Genomic DNA, 23,821 nt, shown 5'->3' on the forward strand with positions numbered 1-23,821 from the left:
TCGCGGGGTGTTAGAGTTCGAGAACCGGATAGAGATTCCCACCTCTCTCATTCTTAAGGTATGGAGCTGACTAGAACCTAGAGAGGCTCTTGGCATACCAGACTTGGTATACTAGACTAGCATCCAGCACTTACTTCTTACCTTGTCCTACACTTAGGTACACTGGGGTAGAACTAGTTAGAGAACGCATCGTATGAGTACTCGCATTTTTAGCCTATGTTATTTGTGTATGTGAATTTATGTGTCATAGCTAAAAGATAATGCTAGCGCAGTATTATTTCTTTCTACTGTTTACGCTGTACATAATATATCTTGCATACTGTCTTATGATTGTAACAGCACATATCTCTTACACGAGAAATAAGACTGTTCAATTAATCCTTTTATTGAAACGCCCGTCTACTTCTTCTGTGTAAGCTCTGCAGATACTAAGCATGCACGATTAGCTGAGTGAAACTGTTATCTATTGTTTCCACGATTCTGAGAGTGTTCCGATTCTAAAGGGAAACAAAGCTGTCATGTTTATGCGGTTGCCAGAAACGACTCCCTTCTTGTTTCACAAGGAGTTTCTAGTGGCCTCTGAGTTAGCTGGCACACAAAGTAATTAAGTTTAATATACTCGATAGGGGCATACTGACCTCAGTCCTATGTCAAAACTATAGTGTATTTTATTCCAATGCGCAGAGCCTATTAGGGAAATAGGAACTACACTACAACATGATGACTGTTGCGGAGGAGTCCCCAACGAGGCCCAGTCTCAGCCTGAAAACAAGAACAACATCATAGGAGGAGAGTGTGGAAATATGGATTTTTCTGGTCAGTTATGTCCCCTATCTTGGACCCCAACGGTTCTATGTGCATATTACAAGTACATGTATGTTTCCTCCAGTTCCAGTTATGAAGACGCAAACACATGTGCGTCCACCGTCAACATGTCCTCTGTCAGATCCGCCATGAATAGGCCGGATATTCCATTCCTAAGTATGAAAAGCCACCGGCTTTATATGGTTCACCTATGCCATTTTACAGTCCAGGCAAGTAGGCCCTGATTCTGTCATCAAACTCTTCTTGCCTTCTGCCTCTGAAAAACTCCAGTCTGAGCCTGCAACCGTGACCATGAACTTTGTCTCATTCTCTGCGCGGCTCACGAAGCCTGACATCAACCTATTCTCTGCCAAGAACTGTATTTCACCTTCGAGTTATCTGCTTCACCCCTTAGCCGATGCATTCCTGTCTAGTAGTTTAAATAAACATTCTTCCAGCTACCGAGCAATGGCTCGGCTTCTCTGTCTTTATGCAAGTAATTCATAGTCCTGTTACCATGGAATATTCCTACCCCCTCGCATTTAGTGTAGACACTTAGACGCTTGTACACGCACGCACGGTCAGTATAGAATAGATTCTGTCCGAGAGTCCTTCTTTTGTGGATAACATAGTTCTTTAAACATAGGATGTTAGATATGATTTGGGATTAGGTTGACTTGACCCCCCAGACTTTTCGTCTCCACATGTAGAGCTAAATGTCAAGTCCCCTTCACCCCCTAGTTGCACGTCAATCACACGTCATGCTGCTGCGCGCGCATCTATGCCAAGTATTATCTTATAGATCCACCTATATATGACATCATAACCAATTATGTTCCTTTTTACTCCTTATTACACCCATTTTCGGTTACGCATATGAATCGTTATTTTCCTTATCAATTGTTACGCCTATTGCATTCGCTTCATTGTAATGTATGTACTATAAAAGTCATTTCTTGTCAATAAAGTATGTACTTCACTTCCTGAACCTCCGTGGTGATGGAACTTGGAGCAACCGATTATAATCGATCATTGGAATAAAGCCCATTCCGAACCTCTGATACCACGGATTCTGCCTCTCATTTTACTGAGCTATTTTATTATGTTTCCGTATCAAATTAAGTCCCGGTAATGAAGTTTATTTACCACATGAATGGCGCCCGAATAGGGACACTTTCTCATCTCACGCGCCGGCGGTGAGTTGCAGGCCCGGTCTCCTGCCACAGCTGGACGGACAATAACGCGTACCAGCAGGATTTCCTGTATCTCCCTCCGGTCAAGCGGGGGCGACTGAGGCTGCGATCAACACCCAGACGAGGCGGTGAGAAGTGCGAAGTATCCCAACCAGAGCCTAGCTGAGAGAGCAAGATCCGAGGTATACAGAGGCCCACCAGTTCGAAGTCGAGTCCAGTTTCCGACGAGTCGAGTCGAGTCCAGTCCGGTCCAAGTTCAGTTTCCGAGGCCTTCCGTTTCCGAAGCTACCCGGTGAGTACCATTGCTGGGGAGGCATTTCTGACGTGCACATAGGTTGTGCCGGTCAAGACGGGTTTGGGTACACAAATCCGGTCTGCACTGTTTTAGCAGTGTATATGTACTGTTTAGCAGTATATCAAGTATTCCGAAGTATCTAGTTATTGTCAAAGAATTATGCTTGGTGATTAGTTATGCAGACGATCATCATTGTTGGTTATTTTAAAGGTTAAAAAATGTTTAATGTTTAATGTTTAATGTGTTAAACGTCCTGCATATTGTGGTATGAATGGTTGTTCATTATTGTGCTTTTGTACTAAGTGTGTTCAAGATTAAGTATCAGATCAGTTCTCAATATGCCGCTCTTTTCGAAACTAAGACAGATCACTACAAGAAAAGGGGTACTCGAAGAAGCCGTTCCTATACCTCCTAGGGACACTCCAGGGTACTTCATGTATCATAAACATGGCTTAGACGCTATATTATTTCTTGATTTATGGGTAGACTACACCAAGGAATTACCAGAAAGTCAGAGGTGGCCCACAGCGGGAACCTGGGATGCAGAGTGCATCATGAAAGTAGAAGAAGAGTTATGGAAAAGGAAAGTCAGACAGTCACAGAAAGATGCCGTTGAGTTATGGCGTAAAGAATCTCATAGACGTACAGAAAAAGCACGTAGACAGGAGGAGAAGAGTAAAGAGAATTCCAATAAAGTTCGAGAAAATCTATTAATTGAGGAAGGTATCCGAGTGAAATCAGAACAAGTAGACAGACAAAGAAATGCCCTTATGAATGGTATGTATCCCCTTCTGGCCGAAGGATTACCTAAAGCTACTCCAGAAACACCGAAAGACTTGCCGCCCCCATTATTCCCAATAAAGGTACATCCTAAGGGGCATCCTAGAACCGCAGAAGATGTTTTTCTTTCCTCATATTTAGATGACGCAGCTCCCGAGTATGCTAATTCCACCCCACATAGACCGCCTATCAGGGAGGTTCAACGCCAAGACCCAGTACCCGTATCCCTACAGCAACAGATCGTGTCACAAGTTCCGACAAGCACATCTGTTTCTACATCTGTTCCTACAGCTGCTTCTATAGCTGTGTCCACACCTATAGTTGCTGTGTCACGTTCAACGAATCCTTTCACACCCGACACCCCAGATGGGGCTACGGGAGGTGCTAGTAACATTTTTTCTACGCCACCCAGAATAAATAAACTTACTTTTCAAGAGTCAGCACATTCACGTACCCCCAAACTCATAAATGCCCGTACGCTTAAGGAACTTCTCATAGATTGCAGATATGACCCTGTGCCCGGCAAAGAGGACGAAATGATCCTGGCATCATTGCGTATCAGACGAGCCGCAGTGTACTTAGGGAAGTTACCAGGAATGACTGCGCATCTAGATAAAATATACCGTTTTGTCCAAACAGGGCGAGATCCAGAATGTATTAACAGAGCTATGGAATACCAGAAAGTGGAGATACAGGGGGAACTGTTACGTTTCCTCATAAATTGTGTGATCAGAAATGAAGACCGACCGGGGGTAGACCCGGAAGCAATGCAAATTCTTACCAGATGGAGCCAGAATATATCAGAAGGTAGACATGATAAACAAAATTGTATAATAGCCATGTGCCGAAAGATCCGTAAAGAAATAGAACGCCTACACGAAGAAAGATTAGCGGTAGACGAGTTCGAACAAAACGAGGAGGAAGGGTCAGGACTGCCCGCAGGACAGTCAGACACCATAGCCTATGTAGGTAAAGGAAGATCTTGTAATAGTAATAGATGTCCTATTGACCCGATACGTCCGATATGTCCAGATAATAACAGGAATTTCCAAATACCTATAATTAACATCAGGTCTAACGAGCATTCGTTCCAAGCCGCCGACAAACTACTCCGAGAACGAAGGGGTTATCATTTCCTCGATTCTATGGATGAACAAGATTTAGCTAGGGCAGCTGTCCATTGGGTGGACAGTCCCGGAAAATATAGTGATGATACAGTAGCACGCGCATTTTTGAATCTCACCCCAGATGAACAGCGGTTAGCTGGGATTTATATGATTCAACAACTCATTATACTATATCAGAGTCAGCATTCGGACCCTGGTCCCTTACCTGATATATTGACTGAATTGCTTATGAATAGATGGAGAGGTTCAGGTACTAAATTAATTAAAGAAATTCTAGAATCAAGAAAGCAGTATATTCTTTTTGTAGGTTCAGACCGTGTCTCATTGCCCATCAAGGAAAGAACCACGTATTACATGGATAGACAGAATCCCTTACGAGAAGTGCACCCAATAAAGGGCGAGGACAACGAGTTTAAGCGCGTATTTGTATATACGCCCATATCAAAAATAGAATTGTTAGAAATGAAGAAAGTGGTACCCAGTCATGACAAAGACCCAGCGGGTTTTCACCGAGAAATTAAAGACATGTTACTCATGGGAGAGTATACCTATCCCGACATTATGACAATATTAAAGGTATTGATGCCTGCTGGCATTTATGAGAAACTCAGGGAAAAAGAGTGGGAGGTAGGAGACCAAAAGATAGAATGGTCAGTATTAGAAGCAGAAGAAAAGGCCCGAACTGCAGGAGCAGGACTCGGGGATAAAACTAAAGCACTACCAGGATTATTAGTACAGGTGCTGCCACGTTTATTAACTACAAAAAAGGAAGATTGGGGTACAATTTCAGCCTGTAAACAGAAGCAAGATGAAGACACTAGTGATTACTATGCCCGATTTGAAAAATGTTTTGGTATAAATAGTGGCCTAAAAGCAAGTAGCGAATCATACCCACATCTGTTTGTAACAAAATTAGTAGAAAATGCTCTGCCCCAAGTAAAGAATAGAGTATTAAAATTCGAGAGTACCTGGCAAGGTAACACTCCATCACAAATGTTACAAATGTTACAGTACCATCACAATAGAATTAGAGAGGAACAAGAACATGAACACAGACGCATGAAAGACACGAAAATGAAAATGTTAGTTTCTCAGACAGTCCCAGCTGAAGGACATAAAAAGGGTATGACACATTCCGGTGATTCAGCCGGACCTGTAAAAGGGACATGCAATTATTGTAAAAAGCCAGGTCATTACGTACACGATTGTCCAGTTTTGAAACATAATATCGCCATAGGTAAAACACAAGAAAGACCACGGCCACCTAGACAGGACCAGAATGAACAAGGAGCTCCGCAGCATGCACAGTCCATGCCAGCTTCACAACAGTCTATACAGTTTGTGCCAGCTGCACCAGCGCTGCCTGTTGCTGCCACACAAACCACGACACGACAACTGTACCAGACCGCACAGTACGACTATCCTGATTATCAACGATACGCCTGAACAAGCCTAGAGAGGGAAGTTGACTTACCCCTTATCGAGATCCCTGTAGATCAAGAAGGACCTTATGTACATAGTGAATTATTAGGCCAAGACAGAAAATTTTTACTCGATACAGGGGCAAGTCGAACGACCATAAAACGTAGTGAAGTTCCAGGGGCACCCCTCTCAGGCTCACAGAATATTTCCCTTGGTTTTTCAGGAAAACCTATTGTTAATGAAGTGTCACAGCCTCTCCCACTTACGATAGGACCTTTGACCCGAACTACAGATTTATTGCTTACTAAATCATGTCCAGAAAATCTGTTAGGAATAAAAACACTGAAAGCTCTAGGAGCTATAATATGTTGTTCTCCGGAAGGAGTAAGGTTGTTTTTACGTGATTTTAAAGGTCATTATGTGTCTAGAGACATGGATCCCCGACTGCAGACTTTACCTACACATCTATGGGCACAAGGCCCTACTGATGTTGGATGCATGAATATTACACCATATCGAGTCACATTAAAGGCAGGAGTGGTGCTACCACGAATGCGACAATACAAGTTACCACCAGATGCTGTAGTGGCTTTACTACAAATCATTGACGAGCTCATTACCCAAGGAGTAGTTGTAGAAACAGACTCCAATGTATGTAATTCACCGATAATTCCGATTCTTAAACGGACAGATCCAAAGGCCCCGCCAGTATATCGATTGGTTATTGATCTGCGCGAATTAAACAAATGCATTGTGCCACAATTTCCTGTGGTCCCAGATATCTCGTCATTACTGACAGCTATTGATTCCGAAGCGACATTCTTTACTGTAATCGATCTCAAGAATGCCTTTTTCAGCGTCCCAATAGATCCGGAAAGCCAATATTTGTTCGGATTTAGTTTAAATGGACGTAGCTTTAAATTCTCACGCGCACCTCAAGGATTTACAGAAAGCCCCAGCATCTATAGCCAAGCACTGAAACGAGAACTCGACCGTATCCACATGCCAGTTAACACTGCTCTGCTTCAATACGTCGATGATCTGTTGATCACCGCGAGAAGTGAACCGGAATGTGAAAAAGCATCACTGACAGTTTTACAATTTCTAGCCGAAAAGGGGCACAAGGTGTCCCCTTCTAAGCTGCAATTCTGTGTCCAGCGAGTTGTTTATCTTGGACACTCGCTGTCCAAGGAGGGAAGGCAGCTTACACCCGACCGCATTCAGTTAATAGCTAACATGCCAATACCCAAGACACAAAAGGAAGTACGGGCTTTCATAGGCCTCACGTCATATTGCAGGCAGTGGATCCCTCAGTACGCATTTCTAGCAAAACCACTCATTCAGTTGACAACACAGGAAGCAGCCACATCGACTGTTCTCCCTTGGACTCAGGAACATACACAAGCTTTTGAAAGCCTAAAGAAAGCTTTATGTCAAGCACCTGTTTTAGCAACGCCATGTTACAGAAAACAGTTTACACTCTTTGTTACAGAACGCGAAGGTACTGCCTTGTCAGTACTCACACAGGAACAAGCAGGAGCACACAAACCATGTGCTTATTTTTCTAGTACATTAGATCCCGTAGCTCAGGCTTTGCCTGCATGCCTAAAATCAGTGGCAGCGACAGCTTTAGCAATCAGACAAAGCGATGCCATAGTGTTAGGACATCCATTGACAGTTCAAGTACCACATGCAGTAGAGGTTCTTGTAAATAGAACGCAAACACAACACTTGACTATAGCGCGACTTACAGGATACGAACTTACATTGTTTCAGCCACATATAGAAATCAGACGCTGTAACACATTGAATCCTGCCACACTTTTGCCAGTAACCGGAACAGACCCACTATCCCATGACTGTATTGAAGTTATTACTATAACGACGAAACCCAGACAAGACTTAACGGATGTCCCATTGTCCGATCCAGACCTGACATTGTATGTAGATGGTTCATGTATGAGAACAAATACAGGAGAGTTGGTGGCTGCTTACGCAGTCACAACAGATACTGAAGTCATTGAAACTAATCGTATAAATACTTTGTCAGCTCAAGCCGCAGAGCTCATCGCTCTGACACAAGCCTGTATTCAAGCCACAAATAAAAAAGTCAACATATACACTGATTCACGTTATGCATTCGGAGTTGTACATGACTTCGGCGTGCTATGGCGAGAGAGAGGTTATTTAACTTCCCACGGTGCCCACATTCAGCACGGACCCCTCATTCATGCCTTATTAGATGCAATACATCTACCTACTGCAATATCAATTATGAAATGTAAGGCTCATACGAAGGTTACTGATATCATTTCTCAAGGCAATGATCTAGCCGACAGAACAGCTAAACAGACTGCTCAAACCCAAACATCCGACATGACAAAGACAATAGTCCCGATGCCGACACATTGTATGACAGTTAAAGATCCTACCCTTGACGTAATTGACATACAGACACATGCTACACCAGACGAAATAAAGAAATGGACTGAATTAGGAGGGATCCAAACGGACCAAGGATGGATGATGAAGGAAAAGTCTGTGTGGTTCCTTCCTGATTCAATGGTCCAAGTTATAGTTAACACTATACATAGTCCAGCACATCTAGGAGAAAAAGCTATGCTAGACAGCATTCAACACATTTGGTTCAATAAACATTTACGAGCAGCAGCCAAACAAAAGGTCCGTACCTGTATGATCTGTTGCCAGTTCAACCCAGGAAAAAGTGTTCCCGTAGAACAAGGTGGATTTCATCCTCCTAATCACCCTTTTGAAGTCCTCCAGATGGATTATATCCAGATGGAACGATGTCGAGGATTCAAATATGTTCTCGTAGTTGTCTGCGCTCTGTCCCGCTGGACGGAGGCATACCCGGTTTCAGATTACACTGCCCCGACTACTGCCAAACAGTTAGTTCGAGAATTCTTCCCACGATACGGTTTACCACGTGTTGTTCACTCAGATAACGGCCAGCCGTTCTCATCCGAATTAATGAAACATGTTTCACTTCTGTTAGGTTATCAGTGGAAATTTCACTGTGTCCGACACCCCGAAGCAGCAGGTCTCGTAGAAAGACATAATCAGATACTGAAAATCAGACTGTCCAAAATATGCAGAGAGAAAGGTGTCGACTGGGTAGTAGCGTTACCAGTTGCACTCTTTTACACAAGAATGGTAGCACACTCTCGAACAGGGCTATCCCCGTATGAGGTGATCTTCGGCAGACCACCAAATATGTGGGGGACGCCTATACCACGCAAAATAACTGATATTGACTGTAATATGCTGACAGATTACTTGGCTTCCTTGATGTCTGCACTACAATCTTGTCGTTCACAGGTAGCTGCAGCCTTTCCCGACAACACTGAGGTGAAACCCCATGACGTAGTTCCGGGGGACCTTGTGCTTGTGAGAAATTTCGACCGAAAGACTCAGCTGGAGCCCAGGTGGAAGACACCCCAGCTGGTCCTGCTGACCACAAGGACAGCCGTGAAGATCGAGGGCAGGAAAGGATGGGTGCATTCAAGTCATATCAAGAAATTTCATGGACTTCCTTCAGATGTAAACAGCCCACCTCGTGTGTCCTCACCAATTGACTCAAAACTACCTCTGGCTGAGGCCGACAGTAAAGAACTCTATAAACTAAAATTAAGGCCTAGGCCGTCGGACGATTTGATTGTTTAAGTCCTCTCCTAGGTGAAGCGGTTGAATCTGTCTACGACATGTATCGCCTAGACCTGAATCATGGACAGTCGCGAAAAATGATGAAACGACAGGCGTATTGTAAATCACTGCGTAGCCATTGCATAATGACATTATTAATCTTGTTTTTCTTAAGTCTTTTAATAATTACTGCAAGTATATTGTTGCACATATATTACCCTATTGCCAGAAACGTTTACAATGTTACTGCTGAACATTCTTTTAGTGACTTACCCCCGCATGAATTGTCTTATAGACTTGCGCTGCGCAATAACACTTTCATTAGTATGTTACATCATTCCCATCAGACTAGTAATGCAACTAATTGTTGGGTGTGTGGCCGGCTCCCTCCCTATCAGAATTATGAAGGAGTCCTGCCTTTCTTTCCACATCCGTTTACACATAATGGCTCCTGTGGAGCATGGTTTAGTTTAATCAATTCCATAGACTCAGATACAGCCGTTTACCAAGACCAGTGGGTATGGGGAAATCTGAACCTAGTTTTATTCAAAGTCTGTTACCCTGACAAGGAGGGTCGCCCCAAAGGAACAGGAACTGATCTAGAAAATGAAGTATATGGATTAGGTAACTTTACTCCTAATCTCATGGTTCTAAATGTCGAATCCGAAGTTGAACTAGTTTTACCAACCATGTCAGTATTCCCAGCGAAAGGTGAATTGTGTGTAAGAAAAGTTGGTTCCATACATATGGGCCATAGTAAATGCACTACTACAGTAGAATTCAGTGATCAAGGCAAATCTTCATTTAGAGCTTATCGCCACTCCTACTTTATATGTGGTCAGACTGCATATATGCGTCTACCTCTAGATTGGGATGGTACCTGCTACATTGCATTCCTTTTGCCACCTGTTTTCCTAGCTCCTCCTGATTATTATAGAAATATTCATTTAGTACACAACAGAGAGCGGAGAGATCTCCCAATTGTCGATTACACTGAAACAGCATGGGAAAAATACACAGATTTCAATAAAGGCATCTTTCCCTATATAGGTACTGTTACTAATAGTAAGCTGATACGTAGATTAACTAGAACCCTTGAAGCGGTAGTGAATGAAACTATTTCCGCCTTAGGCAATCTAACAGAAGAGCAGTCTGCTATGCGGATTGTTGTGCTTCAAAATCGTCTTGTCCTTGACGTCATCCTGGCTGATAGGGGCGGAGCTTGTAGGGTCATCGGATCAAGCTGCTGCGTATTCATACCAGAAAATTTGCCATCTGTATATAAAGCTATAACTCGCCTTCATAAGATTGTAAGCCAGATACACCAGAACCCAGGCACTTGGACTTGGTCCGGTTGGTTTTGGAGTGTGATATCAGCCTGGGGATGGAGAGTTCTATCATTTCTAGGTATTGGCCTTCTCATACTATTCAGTTGCTGTCTATGTCTACAATGTGGACCAGCGATCTGTGGCCTGTGTGCCACATCGTGTATTCCACCACCAAGATTTTATTCGTCACGGAAGAAGAAAGAAGAACAAATGATGTTATATGAACAGATCAATGGATTAATGAGGATTGATATCTCTTGACGGGCAAGTAGGGGACAAGGAGGGAATGTGGAAATATGGATTTTTCTGGTCAGTTATGTCCCCTATCTTGGACCCCAACGGTTCTATGTGCATATTACAAGTACATGTATGTTTCCTCCAGTTCCAGTTATGAAGACGCAAACACATGTGCGTCCACCGTCAACATGTCCTCTGTCAGATCCGCCATGAATAGGCCGGATATTCCATTCCTAAGTATGAAAAGCCACCGGCTTTAAATGGTTCACCTATGCCATTTTACAGTCCAGGCAAGTAGGCCCTGATTCTGTCGTCAAACTCTTCTTGCCTTCTGCCTCTGAAAAACTCCAGTCTGAGCCTGCAACCGTGACCATGAACTTTGTCTCATTCTCTGCGCGGCTCACGAAGCCTGACATCAACCTATTCTCTGCCAAGAACTGTATTTCACCTTCGAGTTATCTGCTTCACCCCTTAGCCGATGCATTCCTGTCTAGTAGTTTAAATAAACATTCTTCCAGCTACCGAGCAATGGCTCGGCTTCTCTGTCTTTATGCAAGTAATTCATAGTCCTGTTACCATGGAATATTCCTACCCCCTCGCATTTAGTGTAGACACTTAGACGCTTGTACACGCACGCACGGTCAGTATAGAATAGATTCTGTCCGAGAGTCCTTCTTTTGTGGATAACATAGTTCTTTAAACATAGGATGTTAGATATGATTTGGGATTAGGTTGACTTGACCCCCCAGACTTTTCGTCTCCACATGTAGAGCTAAATGTCAAGTCCCCTTCACCCCCTAGTTGCACGTCAATCACACGTCATGCTGCTGCGCGCGCATCTATGCCAAGTATTATCTTATAGATCCACCTATATATGACATCATAACCAATTATGTTCCTTTTTACTCCTTATTACACCCATTTTCGGTTACGCATATGAATCGTTATTTTCCTTATCAATTGTTACGCCTACTGCATTCGCTTCATTGTAATGTATGTACTATAAAAGTCATTTCTTGTCAATAAAGTATGTACTTCACTTCCTGAACCTCCGTGGTGATGGAACCTGGAGCAACCGATTTTAATCGATCATTGGAATAAAGCCCATTCCGAACCTCTGATACCACGGATTCTGCCTCTCATTTTACTGAGCTATTTTATTATGTTTCCGTATCAAATTAAGTCCCGGTAATGAAGTTTATTTACCACAAGAGGGACAAATTACTTTCAGTCCCCGGAAACAGGAGCAACTCCACCATCCCTAGGGAACCCACATACAGACCGGTCACTCCGGCCCACCAGTCGCCGCCTCCTGCTCGTCGGGCGGGGTACTTCTGCCAGATGGATTTGTTCCCTCCTCCAGCCTCACTCTCCGGATGTGATTACCCCTCGGGCCAGCTGTACGCCAGCCGTCGAGCCAGTCCCATGCCTCTTCAGGGGTGGTGAAAAACCAAGCCTTCCCTTCGTTTCCACCCTCAGCTTGGCAGGGAAGAGCATGGCATACTTCAGTTCCCGCTCACAAAATGCCTTTTTCACATCCAGGAAACTGCGGTGCTGATGCTGTACCTTGAGGGTGAAGTCCAGGAAGAAGGTGACGCGGCTGTTCTGCAACGCCACCGGCGCCGATGACCGGGCACATTGCAGGATAACATCCCGATCTCGGAAGTTGAAGATCCGAGCCAGCAAGGGCCTTGGGGGGGCCCTGGGCCTCGGCCGGCCGCCCGGCACGCCATGTGCCCTTTCAACAGAAAAGAAATTAGAAAGGCCAGTCGGCTTCAGGTAGGTCGTGATCAGTTCTTCCACAAAGAGGTCCGCTGATGGCCCCTCTACCTGCTCTGGCACCCCAAGTATACGAACATTATTGCACCGGGAGTGCCCCTCATAATCGTCCAGATGTGCCTGCAGTTTCGCGGCGTGGGCCTGCATGGCCTCCATCTTGCTTTGAAGGTCAGAAGTGTCCTCGATCAGGGAACTCGTCTTTACCTCAACGTCTTTCAACCGTGAGTTCATCGAGGGCTAATCTGAGGAAACAGCGTCAATGCGTGATTCCAAAGACATACGCACCGTTGTTATGGCCTCCATAATGTCCAGCAGCGTCGGTTCCTTCTTCTTCCTGCCAGTTTGCGGCTTCTCAGGTGTGGCGGGTCCCTCCTTCAAACTTGTGCCGGGGCCACCATCCCACGCATACTTGGTCAGTTTGGCCTGCATCGCTGTTTTAGAACTGCGACCCCCCGCCATAGCTCCGGAGACTTGGAGTACCAAGAAGCAAAGAGCAGTGGATCCGCCTTAAGCACTGAGCACGGCTTGTCCCACGAACCGCAGCAGCCCAGTCCCGATGCTGCCACTTAGGTCAGGGAGTAACGGCACACATGCACCGGCAGCACACCCAGGTACCCCCAGCCCGAACTCTAGTTCGGCGGCGTCCGCAAAGCACACCTCCTTCAGGCGCTAAGATCAGCCGGGCCAGGCATTTCCACGAGGCACCTGATGATGTGAGGGCCCAACATCCCCAACAGAGTCCAGTTACGAAAGATGGCTACCACACTATGCGTATTTCCCCCGTAGTCTCGCAAGAAAGTGAAGGCACCCCAAGGACTCCACAGACAGCTAGGGACCGCACCCAGCCCCAGCTGCGTCATCAAAGATGGCCAGGTGAAGGGACCAGCAGCATGGGGGAGACCTGGGGTCCAGAAGGGGAGCTGCGCCACGGAGGCAGAGTCACTCGAAGGGTGTCAGGCCGCATTCAGGAGAGCTTGAGGCCGGCACCGCCTCTATGCCCCAGCGCTGCCCAGGCCAGGCAATGGGCACCGGGATCGGCACTCACCGGCGACGTTGGTGGGGGCAGTGAGAGCCTCTTCACTGCCGGCGGCAAGCAATCCGTCCGTCCGGTTCCAGGATGTCACCTTCCTTGTGTCCCTGAGTGCGCCGCCACCTCTGCAAGCGTTAGAGCAAACATACCAACATGCCCCAGGCGCCGATAGCGTCACGCGACCGTCGGAGCCCCACAGGATATCCAGCTCAAGGCAGCAAGCCGCGGCACAGCGTAGGGCGCATCGCCGGAGAGGCGGTGCTTCCATAGGCCAATTACGCCACCGGCCAGATCTCTGCGATCCCGAAATGGAAAGTCACGGGGATAGACTCTTTAGGTCCCCAGGATCTTCCGCTGCAGTCCGGTGGGTCTCTGCTCCACTTGCCGGATCAATGTATGACGGATATTATAGAAACGGGCGCGCTCGGACGGAGCCGCCTCAAGAAGCAGCCATTACCTCCGGCGGTTGGCCATGCCCCCCAAGACATGGTATTGCTAATCTCAGTCACATGGCCTTGCAGCAGGCATGTAGCCAGGTTGTAGCATGTTTGCATAAACAGACACATGACGCTGATGACCTCAGTGGCATGACCAGATTGTAGCCATGCAGTTAAACTGCAAGGTGACTTCACACACGCACACGCGTCACTTCTGACCTCAGTGGCATGATCTGACAGCAGACATTGTAGACTGCAATGTGTTTGCGCATGCAGACATGTATTGTTAATCTCAGTACATAGCTGCCAAGGTTTCAGATTGCTTATGTGTGACATTTTCATAATTTCACTGTAATTATGAGTGACATTCAACAACTATGAGTGACACTTTCTCGCAATCAAAAATCAAGCAGTGAAGACAAGGGAAACATGAATTTGAGAAATTACACCCATTTGAGGAACAAAAAACTATAATACGATTTTACAACTGCTTCAAAGTACCAGAAACAGAGGCCGCCAAGCGCTTTCTCCTGCACCCCTACATTTACATGTATGTTTGCGACAGTTACAGCATGGCCTCGCAGCAGGCATGTAGGCAGGCTGTAGCATGTTTGAATAAACTGACACATGACGACACATGAAGCTTTTGACCTCAATAGCATGACCAGAGTGCAGCCATGCAGTTAAACTACAAGGTGACTTCACACACGCGTCACTTCTGACCTCAGTGGCATGATCTGACAGCAGACATGTATGAAAGCTGCAATGTTATTGCACACACACAGGGCTGTAGATTTCAGTGACAAAACCTCCCAATACATGTGTAAGCATGCCGAAGTCTGTTTGCGCATGCCCACGTGAGAGGCATGGCCTCAAACCACCCATGTAGCCACGCTGGAATGTGTTTGTACATGTGCATGATATTAGGGTCTCAGTGGCATGTCTTCACTGCAGAGATCTGGGCATGCCGCAATGTGTTTGCACACGCAAGCCACTTTTTAAAAACGTTTGAAGAAGCTTCATTGAACTGACTTCAGCAAAAAGTGCATCAGAATACAGAGGTCCAGCAGCGAAGTCAAGATGATGAATGCAACTGCAAATATACACTAAACAGGAATAACACAAACACATGTAATATAGAACGACAGACCAATAGAACATTGGAACTATCGAAAAGAGAAGCTGAGGGAAAGTGCAGATTACGTTTAAAAATGTTTGTTGCGTAGTGGACAAAGAACAGAGAAAGAAAAAGAAGGAATAAGGGAAGAGATTAAAAGGATAGAATAAAGGAAGAGAAAAAAGAAAAAATAAGGGGAGAAAGAAAGAAGGAATAATGGAAGACATTAAAAAAAGAACTAAGGAAGAGAAAAAAAGAAGGAATAAGGGGAGAGATTAAAAATAAAGACTAAGGGTAGAGAAGGCATGCCACTTTTGACCTCGGTGGCATGACCTACAGCAGACATATATGCACGCTGCACCTGCACATGGAAGTGCGGACTTCAGCAGCAGGGCCCTGTTTAGAACATGTCGACATGGACTGCAGGCATGCGTCTCCGACCCTAGGCACTCTGCCCATAGGTGGCATGCCCTCCATTCACAGACCCCACACAGCCTACAGCTGTACCCCTGCTGCTTTCCCCTCCCCCCAGCTGTCCTTCCACTTGGTGGTAGAACCACGACCGAGGCTTGGTGACAGGCTACAGAGGACATGGGAAGGATGAAACCCACCGCATGCCGAGTGCTTCCTTTGTGTGGGGCGCGCACGTACAACCACGCATGCAAGGGCACATACACACGAGAGCAATGCGAGCCAGCCTCTCAAGGAACAAGAGCACATGAGCCAGGAGTCAACAACCACTAGCAAAGCCAAAAGGCCTTGCCCTGGCAAGCTGGGAAGTTTCATGTTTATATTGCAAACATATGACACAAAAAAGGGGGGGAAAGACAACATGTATCTCCCTAAGCGGCTAAGTGTGGCAGCCGAGTGCTAGGAATAAAACCTTAACATTTAGAAGAATTACCATTGCATATAAATATAACATCAGGGCACTTGGACTTTCTAGCAAGCACTTATGGGAGGAGTTTGCTTTAATGCATATCACAGAAAATTCTCACGCAAAGAAAAGGTACTTTTGGCTTTGATCTTAAGAAATTGATTACACACACAAGGATGGCTAAAAGTAAAAGGAATAAAGAACAGAAAGTAAAAAGCATTGGCAAATAAAGTGTTGGCCCCCAGCCCTGGGACTAAAGTAACTTCTGTTTAGGCCGCTGTGTACACTATACCAAGATACTACACTGTGGTCGGACACACTGCAGTCAGGGCAGAGAGCCTTCATGGCTGAAGTGTGCTGACCCGCCGCCCCCAGGCTGCAAAGGGTTAACTACAGCAAAGGTTCAAAGGTGACCCCCAAAGTCGCTCATGTCTACCTATGTATGTGTATGCCATTTATGTTTTTTGATTACATGAGGCTAGTGAAACATTGAAAGTCTGTAAGCCAGACTTAAAAATTGGATTTCATCAGAGGAGGCGTGGCCGTGAAACTGCTAAATATGGAGCTTTAAACTTCACAAGTCACAGTGTAACGTGCCATATAATTTACTTTCAGTCGCGTAACATGCCACATAACTTGCTTCTATTATGCCGCATAATTTAGCTATGGCGAGGACAGACCCTAGCCCCCCATTACCACAAACGTTCGCTAGGCTTGATCACAGGAATAGGCGACGCTCAACTTCACGCACACTATGTCAGGAACTTCTCACATCAATCCGCCTTGGGACAGACGGCCGCGCATCAGCCGTGCACGCGCACACGAGGCCCACGCAAGGATGTAAAACTGGGCCAAGCCCATTTTACTCACACCCGGCTGCTTTTAGTCACTCCTATGCGCTTCCCGCCCCACGTAAAGGTACCCACACTGGAAGATCACATAGCGCACTGAAAAATGTGTTTTTTTTCAATCGGCGCTAATGGTTTAAAAAAAGGCGAAGCAATATAAGAAACTGAGCGGTGCAAGTGAACTAGCGTCGTTGCTGGGGACAGGGTAATACAATTCGGCCTCTTCAGAAGGTGTGGGGGACTGGGGGCGGGGGTAGGAGAGAAGGCAGCCCCCATGAGAAAGAGACAGCTCGTAGAGGCCTCCAGCCAGCCAGCGCATCCACCCAACCCTACTACAGAGGTGGACTGGCCTATGGGGACACCGGGGGACTCACAGGAGGGCCGACCTCCCAGTTAGTAAATGTGGAAGACATCCCAGGCTCCATCTGGGCCGCTCCAACCCTGCTCCAGTGTAGGGGAGAGTCGAAGACTCACCCCTTTAAAGACAGTGGAACCGGCCACTTCTGCCCAGCACACGGATAGCGAGCGCCCTTACCACTTGTTGACTGTGACCCTGTACAGCGCTCCGCTGCCTTTTAGCTAGGTTGGCGCTATACAAATACCACGCACACACATATAATAATTCCTCTGCCCATGGGTTACTGAGTACCTTGATCAGAGTGACACCGGTTGCATAGGTAGCTCAGTAAGTCAATGCCCTTGCTGCAGGTCACCTCCAGGGGCCTACTGTGCCCTCCATCCTGCCAGTGTTCGTGATCATTGAATGACATTTGAGCCAGTGCTTGTCGCAGGCTGTAGACCTGTGCTAGGTGGAAGCACGTGCTGCACGTGTTACTGTTACTCACGGGACCTCAGAGTCACGTCTGGCATGGGTGCGTGTCTGGGGTGTCTGTATGCACATGTCTGTCTGTGCGTGGGGGCGGGCCTGCCTCTCAGCGGGTGAATGCCCGGAGGCTGTTAGGGTCTGGCTGTAAGGAGGCAACTGGGTGCCGAGGGTTGAATATCCGTCTCTTTGAAACTCGCGCGTCTGTGCCTTTCAGGAGGTGAATGTCTCTCCCTGTCTAGTGCTTCGATGTCTGTCTGGAGCTGCCTTTAAGCCCCTTCCCCTGTGTGTCGCATGTTTATCTATGGGTTAATGCTCTGCCTGTCTGAGGCTGGATGTCTGTCCTACTGGATGTCCACAGATGGACATCAGAATGTCTAAAGGACAGCCCAGGCAGTTGAACACTCACCGCTGACAGTTGCGGTGATCTTGCAAGGCCGACTCCGACGTCAATCCTTCCAGGGTCAGTAAATGAAAACAACCATCCCATTGGATGCGGATAATGCCTCTCACTTACAGCACAGAGAGATGCAAAACCGAGCTGTACTCGGGATTAATGTATTAATATGTGTGGGGGGGGGCAATTTATGTCAGTCTGGGAGTGAATGTCTGTCTGAAGTAAAGTATGTCTACGTGGGGGGTGTTAAGGCATGCCTAGAGTTATGTACGCCTGCCAGTACGGAAGATGGATGTCTGTCTGTCCGCAGTTATGTACGCCTGTCTGTACGGGAGGGGGCTGCTTGTCTATCTGAAGTTAGGTATATGTACGCCTGCTTGAGAGAGTTGAGCGTCTGTTTATCTGAAGATGCCTGCAGGAACCGTTGCCTGTATAGGGGATTGAACTGATGGTAATTATAGGCACAGATACCGAAATTATGCAATCCTGCAGCTGTGACGTTTTCTGCATAATTATGGCTCCCACCACTTGCCACATAATTCATCACTTACGCTACAATTTGCAGGTTTTAGCAAAACAACATTCGTTTGTATCTCAAATGGATCAGAAGTTACTAAAAATGCTGCCCCTGGTGTTTGTTGCCACGCACCGATGACCCTGTGCAAAGCTGACCGGCTCCGCTCTCGGTTCGGGATTGCTGTATGTGGGTGTCAAGATGATCCCACTGAAGGGAAACCTTTGCCCAAAGTGTTAAGAGTACAAAAATGACACAATTGTGAAGCAATACTGCCACAAAACGTGCTGCATTATGCCACAAAATGTGCCTCTAATTGCCGCATAATTTAGTCAACAACGCAACATAACTTGATCCCTCCCTGCCGCATAAACCCAGTGACCCTGATTACTGGGGGGCCTGCCTGGAGGGTGCGTCTCTACCTCGGATTCTATGTTTCGCGCCCTACCTAGGGGTGGGTGTCTGCCCATGGCTCTAAAGTCTGTCTGTCCAGCTCGGGGGTGGATGCGTGTTCTTGAATACCTGGCTGAGGCTGGCTATCTGTCAGTCTGGGCTCAGTCAGATATCTGTCAGCGCGCTGGTGTCAGCCTATGTGAGATTAGACGTCCGTCAGCGCCGAGTCTGTCTCAGCACTGAATGACTGTTTGGGTGTCTGGCTGGAATGTCTGTCGCCTTGAGCGGCCCATGCCTGCATGTCTATCCGGGTGAATGTCTGTCAGATTGAGGGACCGGAGCCTGTCTGTCTATCCGGGTGAATGTCTGTCAGATTGAGGGACCGGAGCCTGTCTGTCTATCCGGGTGAATGTCTGTCGGCCTGAGGGACCGGGGCCTAGGTGTCTATGTGGGTGAATGTCTGTCGGCCTGAGGTAACGGGGCCTGTCTGTCTATCCGGGTGAATGTCTGTCAGATTGAGGGACCTGGGCCTGTCTGTCTATCCGGGTGAATGTCTGTCGGCCTGAGGGACCGGGGCCTGTCTGTCTATCCGGGTGAATGTCTGTCGGCCTGAGGGACCGGGGCCTAGGTGTCTATGTGGGTGAATGTCTGTGACCTGAGGGACCGGGGCCTGTCTGTCTATCTGGGTTAAATGTCTGTCTGAGGAGCCAGGGTTTTTCTGAGAGTCAGTGTCCCTCTATCTGAGTTGAATGCTGTCTGTCTGAGGGGCGAAGGTTTACCTGAGGGGGCGATGCTTGTCTTTCTGAGTTGAATGTCCGTCTGAGGGGCCAGGGTTTTCTGATAGTCAGTGTCCCTCTTTCTGAGTTGAATGTCCGTCTGTCTGAGGGACCAGGGTTTATCTGGGGGTCTGTGTCTGCGCATCTGGGTTGGATGTCTGTCTCCTCGGAGGACCTGTGCTGTCTATCTGGGTTGAATGGCTGTCTGTCTGGGGGACCAGGGTTTATCTGATTTGAATGCCTGTGTTTCTGAGGGGCTCCTGTCTGCCTGTCTGGGTTGAATCATTTGTGTGTCTGGAAATTCAATGGCTCTCTGGGGTTGCATGTCAGTCTGTCTGTCTGTTAGGTGTACAATTGCTGCTGTGGGTTGAGTGTCTGGACCTAACGGGCGGTCAGTGGGCTTTAATGTTTCTACGTCTGTAGTGAGCCTCTGTCTGTCTGTCCCTCCATCATCATGTCTTGGGGGCGCCTGTTGAGGGGACTGCAGCAAGAACGGAACGATCTGTACGGTGCCTTCCAGCAAAGGGGGGTTAGGGCGGGGGCAGGGGTGGGGGTTGGATCCCAGAGGGGCAGGGGGTGACAATAAAGGGTGAGGGGCGGGTGGGATGCGAGGGACGCACATAAGATGAACAGAGAGTCAGAGAGTGAGAAATACCGAAGGACAGGTGGGAGAGACAGTGCGAGAGTGAAGGTGGAAGGCAGGGGATGAGGGGGCGGTGGCGCGAACGAATGGGGGGGGGGGGTGGAGGAGAGCGAGCATGAGGCAGGGAGGGTGGAGTGGAGAAAAATGGAGGGAAGCAAGCAACATGGAGAGAGGAGGAGAGGACGGGGTGACAGCGCACGGGAGAGGGTGGGGGGGGCATCGAAGGAGGTGGGGTGTAGCGGAAGCGTATGTAGGAGCGAAACGATGGAAGGTGGGGGGGGGTGAGGAAAAGGGGGGTTACTTGAAGCTCAGAAGAGGTCGAGCCGACGCAGAATGGAGGGAAGAGAAGACGGACGGAAAAGGGGGGGACGAAATGATGGGAAGAGGGGAGGGAGGGGGCGAGGAGGGGCGACGCCGCGTGGCCAGTAAGGGAATAAGGGGTGGCGGGGTGCTTGGGTAGGGGGGTGGAGGGGCGATGCAAAGGATGGGTGGACGGAGGGAGAGGGTCCCCTGCCTCATGGACAGGTTGCAACACCAGCCTCTGCTCCAGACGCAGCCCCCCACCAAACCCTGTCGCCCCACGAGCCTGACTCCACACACACACCTGGCCCTCACGTACCCACTCCACCCACACACACACCTGCCCTCCTCTTCTCACCTCCTCCATGGTCCAGGCTCCATCCTCCGCTCCCGGTACCGCGGTCCCGTAGGGCTCTGTACCAGATCCGAGTGCTCTCCACTGCTGGCCCTCCTCTCCCTACTCCTGGACACCAGTGCTGCCCCGATCCTGTCCGGTTCCGTGCTGCCCGGGCTCCCTTCGCTCTCCCCGCGCTCACCGCAGCATCCCCCGCGCACTGCCCGGGATCCCAGCTCTGGGAGGACCTGAGAACAAGCACAAGCGCTCGTCAGGAGGCGGTCAGACAGGGAAAAACAACCCAAAGCAAGCCCAGCCCACACAAGGAAAAACAGGGTTACTAAAGCCACGAGGAAAAACAGGGCTACCAAAGCCCAGAGGAAAAACAGGGATACCAAAGCCACGAGGAAAAACAGGGCTACTAAAGCCACTGGGCTACTAAAGCCACAAGGAAAAACAGGGCTACTAAAGCCACAAGAAAAGAAACAGGGCTACTAAAGCCACACGGAAAAACAGGGCTACCAAAGCCACGAGGAAAAACAGGGCTACTAAAGCCACGAGGAAAAACAGGGCTACCAAAGCCACAAGGAAAAACAGGGCTACTAAAGCCACGAGGAAAAACAGGGCTACTGAAGCCACAAGAAAAACAACAGGGCTACCAAAGCCACAAGGAAAAACAGGGCTACCAAAGCCACAAGGAAAAACAGGGCTACTAAAGCCCTGAGGAAACAAGTTTTGTTACTAGAGCTGATTCAGAATCAGAATCAGAAAAACTTTATTCGATTGAAGTCAAACAATCATAAAAGTGTACATAAAAATTCATGATAGTAATACATACGTAATTACAAAAGACTATTCATGAAATACATGATCCCAATCAATTATAACGGCAATAGATAAAATGTATTAAAATGTCATCCTTTTCCTAATAAAAATAACATTTTTTAAATACAGATTAAGCGTAGTAACACAAAAATAATTATCCAGGCGTTGAATCTCGTAGAAAGCACGACGGCATTGGCGATGGCCTATCATCCTCAATAATGTCAATAATAAGGTTCGCCTATCATGATTATAAAATTTACAAAATAATTTGACATGCATCGTGCTTTGAGGGGAAATTTCATCACAGGGGCAGGGAGGCAAATCGTGAGACCATTCATTTATCGTGGGAAAACTAACCAATCTGTGGAAAACACCAAATCTAAAGCGACACAATAAAAATCTATCATAATTACCTGGAACATATATCAAATAAGGTTGAATATTAAAAGAAGTTAAAATTAATTCGTGTTGAGAAACAGTAGGTTTTAAAACCTCCACAGTACACCTTCGTGTTTCTAGAAATGACAAACCCTCTTTTTTGAGGTCCTTCCGGGAGACCGCTGAGATAGTAATAGGATTTGTAAAATAATTCAATTTACCTATGTCAGAAAAAAATGTATAAATATAACTCAGCCATGGTATCCTCATGTGGCCGTCTAGTCTTAAAACATCTAGAAGAATATCACGATTAAGCTTAGGTTCTTCTTTGGACCATATCCTGTGCCACAGTAATATGGGTTCTAGCTTAATAAGATCTGATATGAAAGAGAGCCCCAATTCTGTATGGCAATTAAAGTTAGAGGTACTCTTGGGGGCCGCAAGGATAAACTTCAAAAAGGTGTTCTCAACTACCTGGAGCTGAATAGGATCCACAAAACCCCATATCCTGCTACCATACATAGCGCCGGAAACGCATTTAGCTTTATAAATTTTGAGTAACTCTGCGGGGGGTCGGGTGCCTAATTTCCCTGAAAAGGACCTGAGGGCGGCAGTCGAGCGAATCATTGCTTGTTTTTTTGCAGCCAGTGCCTCACCCCAGGAAGCCTTTTGGGTAAATAAAATACCTAGGTAGGAGAATTGCTGTGTAAAGACTAGTCGTTCACCTTCAATAAAAATGGACTTCCTTGATTTGTGATTTCTACCACAGTGCATGATAAATGTTTTAGCAATATTAACTTTAAGGCCCAATTCTTTCATAAAAAGGGCAAAACTTGTAACCACGTGCTGTAGTCCCAATTGGGTACGGGACATCAGTACAGCGTCGTCCGCATACATTAATAGCGGGATCGGACGACCAGCTATACGAGGGGGATCAAAATTATTGTTTTTGCACAAAGCTTTCTCCAATCCATTTATGTATAAATTAAAAAGGAAGGGGGCAAGAACACATCCCTGCCTTACCCCGCTCCTTATTGGTATTTTGCCCGTGCGTTCCCCATTTTTTCCATAGCGTACGGACGCTGAAGCATCACTATAAAAACATTTAAGAAAATAAATAATATTAGCTTCAACCCCAATTTGTTCCAGTAGTATCCACAGTTTGGAATGAATCACGCAATCAAAAGCAGCTGAAAGATCTACAAATGCCACAAACAAATTCTCCCTTCTTGCCCTGGTATATTTCCCTGTTAACATCAAGAAGTTTAGACCCTGTTCCACTGTGCCTAGCCCAGTACGAAAACCATATTGTAAGTCTGATAAAATTGAGTTATCCTCGGCCCATAAAAGTAGGCGGTCCAGGATTATTCGTCCAGCTACTTTTGTAAACGAATCTAAAAGGGAGATCGGTCTATAAGAGACCGGGTTATGTCGATCCCCTTTCTTAAAAATAGGGACAATTATGGACTCCACCCAAGTGGGCAAGAGTTTTGACACACAA

General features: G+C 46.9%; 1 protein-coding gene across 2 annotated transcripts in view; it reads right to left on the reverse strand.

Moving 5' to 3' along the window:
- LOC146829706 (neuroligin-3) overlaps positions 1-23,821 on the reverse strand; it is a 1,048,059-nt gene that overhangs the window by 851,360 nt on the left and 172,878 nt on the right. For both annotated transcript variants that reach the window (XM_085608418.1, XM_085608416.1), the window contains exon 3: positions 21,142-21,365. The gene's annotated coding sequence lies outside the window, so the exon portion shown is untranslated. The remainder of the gene's footprint in view (positions 1-21,141; positions 21,366-23,821) is intronic.

The sequence above is a fragment of the Triturus cristatus genome, chromosome 5_2 (genome assembly GCF_964204655.1).
Source record: "Triturus cristatus chromosome 5_2, aTriCri1.1, whole genome shotgun sequence".
NCBI classification, from domain to species: domain Eukaryota; kingdom Metazoa; phylum Chordata; class Amphibia; order Caudata; family Salamandridae; genus Triturus; species Triturus cristatus.